Raw genomic sequence first — 13,254 nt, 5'->3', positions numbered from 1 at the left:
GGAGGGCTGGCCGGTGGTGGATGGGTGGGGGGTCAAGGATCGGATAAAAAAAAATTTAAAATTGATTTTTTTAAAAAAAAATTGTTGTTTTTCCAAATAAAAAAATGTAATTTGAAATTGGAGGAGAGTTTTGAAAAATGTTTTCCTTAATTTTTTAAGGGAAGTCATTTTCCTTAATTTTGAGAAAAATGAGTTGATTTAGAAAACATTCTCCAAAACTTTTGTCCCAACCAAATATGAGAAAATTGGAAAACGTTTTCTACTTTTAAGGAACCAAACTTCACAAGATAACTCAGAAGTAAAACAGTTGTCTTTTCAGATAAAGTTCATCTCCTTATGCATTAGAGTTCATTTGGTAGCCCGATAGAATCATGCAGGTATTAATTATTTGATCTTCTACCCCACATACAAATAATACACCAATTCACTCCTAACAAAAACACATATTATTTACATAGATTTCTAAATTCCAAACCAAAACTTCATATTACTTTCGTACGTAAAAAACTTACTTCCTAACTAGCTACTAAACATACGAGAAATTCTCTAAGATGCTTGTTACTAACTACCAAAAGATTCATCTTTTAAAGAAACACAAAACTTTTCACTGACAAAATACATATAAAATTATTATATGTCTATTGGAACTACATTTGGTTGCTCATGCTCATATCCACAATGGTCTAGCAGAAATCATTGATTAAACGTCTTCAGTGGATAGTTAGGCCATTACTAATGAGGATAAAACTTCCTCTTTCGGTATAGGGGCATGCTATTTTGCATGCAGCAACACTTGTGCGCATAAGGCCAACCAATTTTTATGATTTCTCCCCTTTACAGTTGACTTTGGAAAAAGGGTCAAATATTTTCCGCCTTAAAATTTTTGAATGTGTGGTATATGTATAAATTGCTCCACCGCAACGCAAAAAGATGAGTCCCCAAAGAAGGTTGGTAATATATGTTGGATATGAATCTCCTTCTATTATAAAATATTTGGAACCCATGACTGGAGATTTATTTACAGCAACATTTGGTGATTGTCATTTTGATGAATCTGGATAGACAACATTAGGGGAGAGACATAACAAATTGGAAAATTAGATAGATTGGAATGCAATATCACTATATCATTTAGATCCTCGAACAAATCAATGTGAATAAGAGGTTTAAAAGATCTTTTATTTTCAAAATATTGCAAATCAATTGTCAAATGCATTTACTAACCTTTCAAGGGTTACTAAATCTCATGTTCCAGCTGCAAATGCTTCTGTTCGAGTTGATATTCCGATAGAACAAACAGTTAATGCAAATGAGTATGGACCACATCTAAAACGTGATAGACCAATTGATTCTAAGGATAAAAATCCTTGAAAAAGAAAAGGAGAAAATGATCATAATATGAAAGCGAGTGTTCAAGGAGAGCCTTAAGACATAACAAATGATGAGACAATAGAAAATGTTGAGATATATGAAAATAATGAAAATGAATAATTCTCAATAAGTTATGTCTCGATTGAAAAAAAGGTGGAACTGAAATGATGTTGTGGTTGATAACAATTTTGCATATAATGTTGCTACTGAAAATGCAACAAAATGAGGATCATGAACCAAAATTTATCGATAAATGCAGACAGAGAAATGATTGGTCAAAATGGAAGGACGCAATTCAAGCAGAGTTAACTTCACTGAAAAACATGAAGTTTTTGGATCAATAATCCAAACACGTGAAGGTGTCAAGCCAGCGGGGGTATAAATGAGTTTTTGTAACGAAAACAAAATGAAGAAGGTGCAGTCGTAAGATATAAAGCACGACTAGTGGCTTAGGAATTTTCGCAAAGGTTTGGCATTGCCTATGTAGAAACATATTCTCCTGTAGTAGATACAATTACCTTCCAGTATTTAATGAACTTGGTAGTTCATGAAAATCTTGAAATGCACCTAATGGATGTGGTCACTGCCTATTTATATGGCTCATTGGACCACGATATTTTTATGAAAATTCCTGAAGGATTCTAAGTGCTTGAAGCATACAATGGTTCTCGAGAAACTTGTTCAATAAAGATTCAAAAAATTTTATACGGATTAAAATAGTCAGGGCGAATGTGTTATAATCGTCTTAGTGAATATTTGTTGAAAGAAGGATTTAAAAATGATCCAATTTGTCCTTTTGTTTTTATGAAAAGGTCTATATCTGAATTTGTCATGATAATTATATGTGTTGATGATTTGAATATCGTTGGAACTCCTGAGGAGCTTTCAAAGACATTAAAATGTCTGAAAAATGAATTTGAAATGAAAGATCTCGGAAAGACAAAAAATTTTCTTGGACTACAAATTGAACATTTTGCAAATGGGATGTTTGTTCATCAATCAACATATACTAAAAATATATTAGAGAGATTTTTTACATGGATAAAGCACATCCATTAAGTAGTTTGATTGTGAGATCTATTGATATAAATAAAGATCCATTTCTATCTCATGAAAATGAAGGTGAACTTGTTGCTAATGAAATATCATATCTTAGTGCAATTGGTGCATTAGTTTATCTTGCAAATAATTCTAGACATGATATAGCTTTCTCGGTAAATTTGTTAGCAAAAAGATTTAGTTCTTCTACAACACGAAGACACTAGAATGAGATTAAGCATATATTTAGATACCTCCGAAGGACTATTGATATGAGAATGTTTTACTCAAATGAATACAAGTTAGAATTGACTGATTATACAGATGCAGTATATTTGTCTGATCTCCATAAAGGTCGATTGCAGATAGGTTATTTATTCGCATGTGGTGGTACAACTATATCATGGTGTTCAACAAAACAAATTGTGGCTGACACTTTCTCTAATCATGCAGAGTTAATAGTCATTCATGAAACGAGTCGATAATGCATTTGGTCGAGATCAATAACTCAACACATCAAGAAACATGTGGCCTTGCTTTAGAAAGAGATGTTCTAACAATATTGTATGAAGATAATGTTTCATGTATAGCTCAACTGGAAGGGGGATACATTAAAGGAAATAGAACAAAATACATTTCACCAAAATTCTTTTTCACTTATGATCTTCAAAAGAAAGGTAATATAGATGTTCAACAAGTTTGCTCAAGTGATAATTTAGCATATATGTTTACTAAGGCATTTCCAACTTCAACCTTTGAGAAATTGAGATACAAAATTGGAATGTGTCATCTTCAAGATATTAAATGATGTTTTCATCAAGGGGAGTAAATACGCGCTGCACTTTTTTCCTTAATCAAGATTTTTATTCCACTAATTTTTTTCTTGGTAAGGTTTTTAACAAGGCAAAAAACAATGCATAGTAAGAATAACTGTGTACACTCTCTTTTATTCTTCTAGATTTTATTTTGTATATGGGCATTCAAAGGGGAGTGTTGTAAATAATGAAATGTGGATGCCATGTATAAAATTCATACTTCATCACTTTAAAAGATTTAATTATGACTTTAATGGACTTAATTATGACTTTAAGAGATCTCTTTCATGACTTGGAAGTATTAGAGATATACTTACTTTCTATATATAGTCATCTTATATGTAGATACAAATGCATTTGAAATATTGAAAGATTGGAAGAAAAATATTACTACTCTTTCTCTCTATTTCTTTGTTATTAAATTTCTAATACTTTATTTTATAATAAAATTATTAATTTTAGTAACTTATTGCATTTTTCATGTAATGCTTTCCTTGTAAGTTGTTTTCAAACAGGTTAAAGATTTAAGTCTCAATTTACCAACTACCAATCATTATTAATTTGACCAGTTATTCGAATCAAGCAAAATAAATTAATTAAAAAGGAGTGTGTTAGTTTTTAATTAATTATCATATCATTTTTTTAAAGGAATTTATCAATCTATATTAAACTCACTTTTCACTAATTCAAATGCCTAGTTCATACAAATGACACTCCAAAATGAATAGAACACTTATCTTTCGTATCGCAACATTTTACACAGACTTTATCATATAGGTACAAAGATAGTTTTTGATAGAGTAATTTTTTATATATACATAAAAGTATCATCATAAAAAACACAACTCAAATAGTGAAAAGAATACTTATCTTTCATACAGCAAAGATGCATGCAGATCTTACCCCTACCTTTATCGAACATGTAGAGGTTGTTTTCGATAGGCTAAGTTTTCCTGACAGCAAATATAGAAAGAAGCGGGAAAAATTCGGAAAATAGATTTTTAAAACAAGGAAAAATTGGGGTAGCTCAACACAAATTTATAGACAACAGAAGTGAACTCATCGTGAATGACAGAGTGATAAAAACAATTAAAACTCCATGGAAACCAATCTCTCTTGTGATCTTGAGGTAAGAAAATGTTAGTCACTCCATTTTCCTTCTTTGGATAACCCTGATAGTATCATTTCTTTGGATGAATTGAGTGAAATAGTGCCTCGATTTCTTCCTTGGCTCGTTCGAGTACATTTGTCATACCCCGAGAGCACATCCTAGAAGATATGACACTCTCGGAGTGCGACGCGACATACTTGACCTCTCGGAGGTCTTGTACAAGCCATTTGACATCATTCGTTGCATACATGTATGAAAAGTAGTGCGGAATTGAAAATTTAACACGAAACATCTTAAAATGTCTTTCATATAAAACCAATGGAAAACTCTAAGTCTCAATATATGTCATCCTTATACTTTAAGAAATACTTAAGACACGACCCATACAATCAAAATATAACAATCTAACATCTATTACAATACTTTGAAATAAAGAAGTCTAAAGACAAGTATGCCCTCGAGTCAAGTGAGGACATACTTCAACTTGCTTGAAAGAATCCTAATCTCCAAGCTTTTCTTCAAGACGCTTCTCACCTTCCACCACACCTTTAGATTAACAAAATGTATGGAGTTAGTACAAACACATGTACTAAGTATGACTTAATGCATAAAATCATGAGAAACAAACATTTATAAAAAAAAAAGATATGCTCTTTTTGATTAAAACTTCATAGCATAAGCATAAGAATCACATTTAAACACCAAATAACACAATAAGAATTCATTACAATTTATACTTAATCTATAGGAACATTACAGTAAACCTACATCAAGCTTACAGTAACTTCACTATAAGTTCAATATAACTTCCAATGAAATTCATAGCATCAAAGTATATCCAAAAACACATAAATATGAGATCCTCCTACCCAAAATCTAAGGCTCACTTGAGTGGGTTATGAAGCGAAAGCCCATAAATCCCTTCACACACACCTAAGAGATCCGTTAGACTATCTAGAATAGGATCATTCTCACTTCATACACTAAGGTATATATAATATGACATTCTGCTTCCCAAAGGTTATCAAAAGACTTACTTAAGTAATTCAAGAAGAGAACGCCCATACACCCTCTCCAAAATTACTTAAATAATCCTTAAGACTTCTTAAGTTTAGATCATGTCTAATTTATTAATTACTTTCCCTATCTAGATTCATTCTTAAGACTTACCTTGGTAAGACATGAAGTGACCATTCATATGTCCCATTTACACCTTAACTAGACAATCCTTAAACTACTCTAGGTAAGTACTTATTCATTTCCATGCTTTCTAACTTAAGTCATTATATTCTTCAGTTCATTTAAGAGACATTCATCACATATAAGGACATTCAAGTAATGGTCTTGGAGAAGACCTAGGGTCTCACTCACTAACATCTTCAAAGCCTAATCGTGCAATCTCTACATAGCGTTCCATACCACCACCTAAACTTCATAGAACTTCTCCAACACCAGTGGGTATCCCATATGATGAGAATAGACAATAACTTACATAGACCATAGTAGTTATGCATAGAATCCGGAGTCATGAACCTTCTCCGATGGAGGGTTTGTTCTACGGGCCAATGGTAGAAATAGAACACATCCCATGTAGGCAAATGGTTAAGGAATATGAAATATTTCTTTGCACTCTAGCCTCATACTTAACTACAACTACTTCCCAAACCATATTCACTCGGTGCGAGTAATTCACATAAAGGATTACATGAAGACATTTCATATCTAGTTCATAACTCAATCACATTTCACTTTACCAAAGATGGTCCACCAAGTCTACCTACAATGTCTAAGAGGATAGCTCAATGACATTCCTAAGGATGATTACATGTCGTTCCAGCCAACCAACCTTAAGTCCACCATTCACACAAAAAGGATACCATTACGACTTCCGACTTAAAGGATATCATAACCTCTCAACTAGGTTGAGGGTTCCACATAATTTGACCTTCTCACTATGTTCAAGGCCACATATCTAGCACACCCGGGTCCTAGACCCTAGATGAGACCGGCGTCGTTAACCTCTCAGAGGTCCAAGACAAGCCTTTTCTTAGCTTTCATCACAATCATACAGTTAAATTTAGCGGAAAATTTAAAACTTTTTAACTTTACTGAAGTGTACTTAGACTTCATATAATTTCTGCATAAGAGTGATATACTAACAGCTCAACATAAACAACCATCTATCAACAGATTGAACATTTGAAATGAAGAATTCATGATATAGTATAATAGTTGCCAAATCGGCCTTAATACGAAAGCTTGAACAAATGTTTTAAAGGAAACGCTAGGAACAATAGCCACTAGCTATGTCTAATCTACTAAAACTAGAATATAAAGCATAGGCATCCTCGAACTCAAGAGGACCTACGAAAGTCTGGAGGTACTAGTCCAAACGGCTTCAACTGATCTTCAATCTTCTTCAAGGACCTGCACCTATAAAAATAATAATTGTATATGGGTTAGTACACACTTGTACTAAGTATGGGTGTATGGACATAAACACATAAGGACTATGCATGATCAAGGAAAGTTCTTCCTATAGCAACATGTCATTTTTGGAAAGTGAAGTCATTTTAATTTCCTAATTCGTTATTTATGAATCATGCTATGAATATGACATATTTTCATGCATTTAAAGAACATAACTCATTTTCTATATGAACATAAGAACTTGGAATCATGAACATAATTTTAGAATAACTCAAACAAAAATTAATATTTTTGCTCCCTCTTATGCCGAGAGCTCTTCTCTCCATACTTAGTTTATTTTTCAATATTTTCCTGCTTTTGTTGTGTAGTTCAATGATCTCCTTTGATCCTATGTTATACTTACAAGTGCAATGATTCATTGTAGTCTCATTCCTACAATGAATCAAGCAAGTAATCCAAAAGACCAAGGAAATGATTTGACTACCCTTATGACAAGTTATTCTTTCAATTCTTGTTAAATTGGGCAAGAAGTCTTTATAAGTCAATATTTATTAGTTATGCCCATTATTTTATCATTTGCATAATATAAAGATGCTGGGGCATATATTCATACTCCAATTGATTATTAATTAAGTTTTTGCTCTTATAAGCCAATCTTTATTGGCTATGCCCAATATTTGATCATTATGCTTACTTAGTTCACTTTGAATTTACTTTTCTTATTCTTTGATCTCATGTTCACTTTGAACATAATTTTCTTTCTTTCTTACTTACTTTCTTGAAGAAATCTCTAGCATTTAACTGACTTAGATCATGTGAGCTAACATGAAATCCAGTGTCTTCCCAACACTGAAAAGAGGTGGTTCACCGGCTAAAGTGAACCTAGATCATGTGAGTTAACATGAAATCCATTGTCTTCCCCACACTGAAAAGAGGTGGTTCACCGCCTAAAGTGAAACCAAATCTGGAGCATTTAACCGACATAGATCATGCGAGCTAAACATGAAATCCAGTGTCTTTCCCACACTGAAAAGAGGTGGTTCACATGTCAAAGTAAAACCGAATACTACCTAGCACTCTTAGGTGGAATCCACTGGCTAGTACCTATGCTGGTAACATAGTTCAAAGACTAGGAGATTTCGGAGACTCTTATCCACCTTGGTGGTAGTTTCATCTCATGAGGCTTACATATGCTTGCACAAGCTCATTGCTAGTCTATAGGTTCTTTACTCAATTTCTTATACTTTACATCTTTTAGAGTTGACTCATGCATTATAGAAGCTTGCTTCTAGTATGAGGTATGCTTAGCTCAATGGATGACTTGTCATCCCTTTCTTTACTTGATGAATGTGAACTTAAGTCTTACGTTATCATTATGGTGTGAATGAGACTTGTGTCACGATTTCTAACACCCTCTTATATGAGTATCTTTGACATAATTGTTTAGGTGCTTGTCTCACTTCCTTTAACACCCCCTTTTAGGTCAATCTCATAACTTATAAGCTTTTGGTTATTTAATTACTCACATTATCTTTTTCAATGATATTTGGTAGTCTTATACCAGTCCTTTATGAAAGTTATAAGGACTTATTTAGTGTGCTACTATGTTCACAAGTTTGTTTTGATAGGGCATGTTGGGACTTGTCCCAATCATTGGCATTACCCTTGGTTATGAGTTCATTGATCTACATCTTGTTAACTCAATCTTTAACATGTATTTGGCCTTACACGAAACATCATAATTTACATTGGCCATATAGGTTTGGTTTGACTTAATATTGGCCAATTCTATTACATATTTCAGAAGTAATATTGTTGGCCAATTTATTGGCATAAACCAAACTTTCACATATTATAGTAATCTAAACCTTCATTTTAAGTAACAAAACTTTTAACATTTGATTAGATCATAAGAATAATTCAGTGCTTAGTGTGGCCAAGCTATAAAGTTGATTTGATATTGTAGATTTATTAACTAGCTTTGATTCTAATTCTTATTTATTCTTGGAAACATTGCATTCCAAACAATTACAAATGTATCTACTGTAAACACAAAACATGAAACGAAACCTTCATTCCTCAACAGTAAACTGAATTTCATAAACGACTTATAACAATTTCATCTTCTCGAGCACAATTAGGCATTAATCATACGGATCTAACCTATATGTCTTATTCAACATTATCAAATCACATAAGCCTACACATGATGATCAGTTAGCACCACATACCAACAACATGTTCGATATTTGCATTATACATACTACTAGAATCGGAACTAGGGAGAACTAGGGAGATTTCGATAATTTCATTGGGAACAACCCTAGTTTCAATTTTCTTGAATTCAAAAAGTTTGAAAAGACTCTTGGGGAAAGTAATCCAAGAGATAAAACCCATACCTTACTGTAGAATTGAATCTACGAAGATCACCCTGTACTCTGCATGAAAAATCTTGAAGAATTGCCTTGAAATCGCTTAAGGAGAACCCTTCTGTTATTCTAACGTTTTTTACTATTTTTAAGTCGTGAGGTTTCTACTGATTAATCGTGAGTCTAAGTCTTAGCAACTGATATTGACTAATTCAACTTAGGCTAATTAACTTAATTAAATAAATCAATTAGCTAATTACCAAAACGCCCCTCCTAAATTGACTAAAAATAGGAGAGCATTTGACTTAGCCAAATCTGAAAATTTGCTAAGGGTCTCGGCTTTGACTAGGAATTTAAATTAATTAATTAAATTGCTAATTTAATTAATTAAGTGATCTAGGGTAATTTCTAAAGTACCTTTAAGTCACTTGGACCATAACCAACCTCTTTGGACCATCCTAGGTTAGGTACTAGGATGTTTCTTAAATTAGTTACTAGGCTAGTGTCACCGGTTAGGCCTTAGGATCAAATCTATCTGACGTTCAATCCATCTTTGTCCAGCCAGCTCATTACAAAATGTTTCGGGCACACTAGTTAGTTTTTTTAGTTGGTCCTAGGTTAGTTAGCTAGTTAGGTAAGTTAGTTAGAGCCTAGAGTTGGTTAGGAAGCTAGGCCCCACGTGGCTTAAGTCGTTCGCGCGCCTGCTCCCTAACAACCCTAACCGAATTAGGTTGGGCTTCGTTGCTTGTCTCTTGACCGGTTAGCACATGTGCTTGCACATGTGTTGCTGCTCATTTCTTGTCCAAGGACCCTCACTATGTCCGTGGGCACTTCTTAATCCACATGATCATTTTCAATGATCATGTGTGGTACCTAGGCTTGACACTTGGATGCCTCGTACCTAATGTGCTAAGAATCAATGCTATTAGTTTACGGTCTTCATTGCAGGTACAATTCTAAACAAGCTTGAATTGGGGCATTTGAACCAAATTGTATTTTAAATTACTTGTTAATACATAGAATTTGGCTAACGCCCTTAAGACAGTATTCTCTAACATGCCCAATATTACTCAATATTGGGCATTGAGATGCCTATGTACCCCAATACATATTCGTAAAACCTAATAGGCTCTTCACTAGACAAGTACATTTTCTGGAATGTTACAATATAAATCACATATGCAAGACTAAAGAGTTTTAGCATACTAAGTCAAGAAGTTATATTCACATTGTACATGTATCAAGTAAGGGACACAAGTCTATCAAAACAAGACACACACATACTTCACCATACCATACACATATCATACTATTCTAGAGTACCTAGGAACAACCAAGTCAACTATAGGTCACCCTATACACTACTATAGAACCATCAATATAACCATCATAAGACTCACATAACCAAGTAGGAAGAATTATACATCAATCCTAACACTACACACAAAAGGACATAGTCATACTCTAACATGATCACCTAATGTCAATTGAAGAACACATATTTTCACCTTACTCACAAGTAAATAGATATGATCATACTTCACATAAATCACTACACAAATCACCATAATATATCAAGTAATGCCGACAATACATGGTAATCATTATTCATAAAGTAACGCCGGCGAGGCCACATAATTCACAAATAAAACATATAACACCGCCATCATAAGTGGACCATACCAATCACAACATAATTCAAGACCTAAATTACATTATATAAAGAGAATTAGGGCAGTGTACCACCAATCCACTCTCACCACTTCAATCCATTGCTAAATCATCCAATACAATACTCAAAGGCCCTTATCCATGGCCATGATTACCAATTCTATCCAATACTTACAATAGACAATGAATCAAAGGTAATTCAACATATATTTATTAATTTAGGGCAGCATACTAACAATTCTAACATGATTCTGTCATAATTCAATAACCCTACTTAAAATAAATAAGATTTCAATAACATTAAGACATGATAAAGTCACCCACGAAGTAGTCATAGAAATATTGATGTAATATCATCAATTAAAACTAATTCAATCATAAAACATTGATCTAAAACGTGTTACGCAAGGATCCATGGCTGAATTTCAATTTAGAAGATTTCATGTTTTGGGTCATATTTGAAATTCCTTGGAGTTGACTCCTTGAAGAAAGTGATTTCAAGGATCAAGAACCATATCTTAATTGTGAAGAAAATCCCACAAGATTGATGGAGAAAAACTTGAAAAATCTATCTTCTTCCTTGGAGCTTCAAAGCTTCATCAATGGAGGTTTTTGGAGAGAAACAATGGAGAGGTTTTGTTTTGGATTTGACAGTTTTGATTTGAATGATGAAGTGGGGTTTAAAAAGGTCTAATAACCTCCAATAAATAAACCCTAAAATACCCAAAAGACCCCTGAACTTATAGGACCCTTTAATCAAGTCAAACTCAACTTAAATTTCCGGAATTATCGTAGGGAAACAAGTCCGCGATGCGGAGCTGCTCCCGCATGATTTTTGAAAATAAAATTCTAAAACAATGGAGTCCGCCTTGTATCCGCAACGCGGAGCAACTTTTGGCTCTTGGTGGACCAAGTACGCTACGCGAACTGGCTTCCTCCATGCCTAAGTTACTGCTGCCTTGGGCACCTTGCTCAGCTCAAGGTTTGGTCCTCCTCGAGGACCCTTTGGTTGGTCCTTGGGGAGTTTTGACCAGAATTTTCCACCTCAAATAATCTCTTATATATTTAAGGAACCTCTCACATCAATTTGAACTCACAAAAATACATAAAACTTGACAAAACACGTTAAGATAAACAAGCACATTTTGAGGCAAAACTTTCGAACATCTTGGACGTTCTTGGACCTCCAAACTTTAGACACTTCCTATAAACATTATAATTAGTAATTTTAGGACTTAATAAACTTATAACCAACATCTTAGGATCTAATTGCACCTAGATCATTTTGAGGGTGTAACAATACTCCCCAACTTGGAAACATTCGTCATCGAATGATACTTGCTACTCTTTAGACACTATCAAGAGATAAGAAACTCAATACTAGTGCATAACCATAACACACCATACACAATACACAATACACAATTAGGATTAATACAACTTTTCACATAAACACGAGACTCACAACGCAACAAGAAGCTAGAAACTAATTCTACAACTCATTATGTAATCAAGACTCACATTCTTCATTTCTAATAGCAAGAAATCTTTTTATATTCATTATCATGCTCATATACATTAATTATATACACACTACCACAATTTTCAACAAAAGAACAATTTAGCTAATTTTCCACAAATCTTACATTAAGCTGCCAGGGAAAACACAGTGAATTATGCAACAATTCCAAAAATGCAACTTTTAGGGAATTGATGATAAAAGCATGACAATATGATAGATAAAATCATATAAACTCAATTTACAACATAATCATAACTTCATTAAATGCACAATGTAAGAAATCAATGAAATTTGATTCCAAGAAGACTCCTAAACACAATGCAACATGTGATATGCTACTATGACATTCTAACTTTCAAGTTTGAATTGAATAGAAGAGATGAGACAACAAATTACCATTTTAATACTCACCATACTCCCCCACTTAGAAGGAACTCATAACATTAAAGAGAGAAAAACAAGAACTTACCATCATTATCATCCTCATCAGGCTTTGATCCCCTAGCCCGGAGTGCATAGAAGCGAGTCTTTTTTAGGGCATCATCTCCTGGAACACTTGGAGAAACTTTCTTAACTTCCCTTCCTCTAGCCGCAATAGTAAGACAATCCCTCACTTTTTTGTCCATCCTTACCAAAACAAAAGCAACTCCCGGTACCCATTAGGCCTTACCCATAGTGCCTCTTCCGACATGTAGCACAAGTAGGCTTGCCACCTTGAGAACCACTACCCTTCTCAATTTTCACCTTAGGACTCCTAGGTTCATCTTGACTTGAAACATTCTTCCTTAACCTAGATTGGTTTTGTTCACCTTGCCCACTCCTCTTCAAGTTTCTAGAGATCCTACTTAACTTAGACTCATCTATGGATTGAGCATAAACCATGAGTCTAGACAAAGTCATATCACCATGGAGCATGGCCGTACAAAA

At 33.8% G+C, this 13,254-nt stretch overlaps 1 pseudogene; it reads right to left on the bottom strand.

The window, feature by feature from the left end:
* LOC107032688 overlaps nt 1–12,953 on the bottom strand; it is a 17,597-nt pseudogene extending 4,644 nt beyond the window's left edge.
* Nucleotides 12,954–13,254: the final 301 nt, after the last annotated feature.

This window comes from Solanum pennellii, chromosome 10 (assembly GCF_001406875.1).
Source record: "Solanum pennellii chromosome 10, SPENNV200".
Taxonomy (NCBI): Eukaryota; Viridiplantae; Streptophyta; class Magnoliopsida; order Solanales; family Solanaceae; genus Solanum; species Solanum pennellii.
The sequence above is the reverse complement of the archived record's forward strand: the minus strand, read 5'-3'. Positions and strand labels throughout refer to the sequence as shown.